Consider the following 1,027-nt stretch of genomic DNA (forward strand, 5'->3'; position numbering starts at 1 on the left):
AATGAAAGAAAACACTACAAAAAAGAAAGTATTAGAGTTGAGAGGTGAAATTTCATATACAGAAAAATGTGTTAAATTAAATGATGATTCAATAAGTCTTAAATTTTTTTTAAAGTAATCTTCACTCATATGGCATATTTACTAAAAACTAATATGTAGCAGCATATTTTTGACTGGTGGTAGAAGAAAAATATTTCTTCATGATGAATTTTTTAAATGCTTTTTTTTCTTTTCACCAGAAAAACTCAATAACAGAAGTGATTCAAATTAAAGAATATCAGTTTTATCAAGAATGCCTGTAGTCCTCCACAGAGTAAACAGCGTGTCCCTGAACAACATTCTTGGAAGTCAAAATTCAGAATGTATTGATTCATTTTGCAGTAGTAAGGTAATTTCTGTCATCTTTTTTTATTTATGAAATTCTATTACTCGAGTCAACAACAATTTATAAACTGGGTTAAAAAAGAGCTTATTGAGACTGGCCTTGACCAAGGAGAGGACAGAGAAAGCTTTCACTGAAAAGGCACAGCTTGTTCTTCATTAAATAATTTTTAAAAAAATATTTTTGCTATTTTTTTCATTCGATTTTTCTCTTTTAAAAAAATCATTTGTAGGCTGGGCGCTGTGGCTCACGCCTGTAATCCCAGCATTTTGGGAGGCCGAGGCGGGCGGATCACGAGGTTAGGAGATCGAGACCATCCTGGCTAACATGGTGAAACTCGGTCTCTACTAAAAATACAAAAAAAAATTAGCCGGGTGTGGTGTCTGGTGCCTGTAGTCCCAGCTACTCGGGAGGCTGAGGCAGGAGAATGGCGTGAACCCGGGAGGCTGGGCTTGCAGTGAGCCGAGATAGCGCCACTGCACTGCAGCCTGTGCGACAGAGCCAGAGACTCTGTTTCAAGAAAGAAAGAAAGAAAAGAAAGAAAGAAAGAAAGAAAGAAAGAAAGAAAGAAAGAAAGAAAGAAAGAAAGAAAGAAAGAAAGGAAGGAAGGAAGGAAGGAAGGAAGGAAGGAAGGAAGGAAGGAAG

Source organism: Piliocolobus tephrosceles, chromosome 2, assembly GCF_002776525.5.
Source record: "Piliocolobus tephrosceles isolate RC106 chromosome 2, ASM277652v3, whole genome shotgun sequence".
Lineage (NCBI taxonomy): Eukaryota > Metazoa > Chordata > Mammalia > Primates > Cercopithecidae > Piliocolobus > Piliocolobus tephrosceles.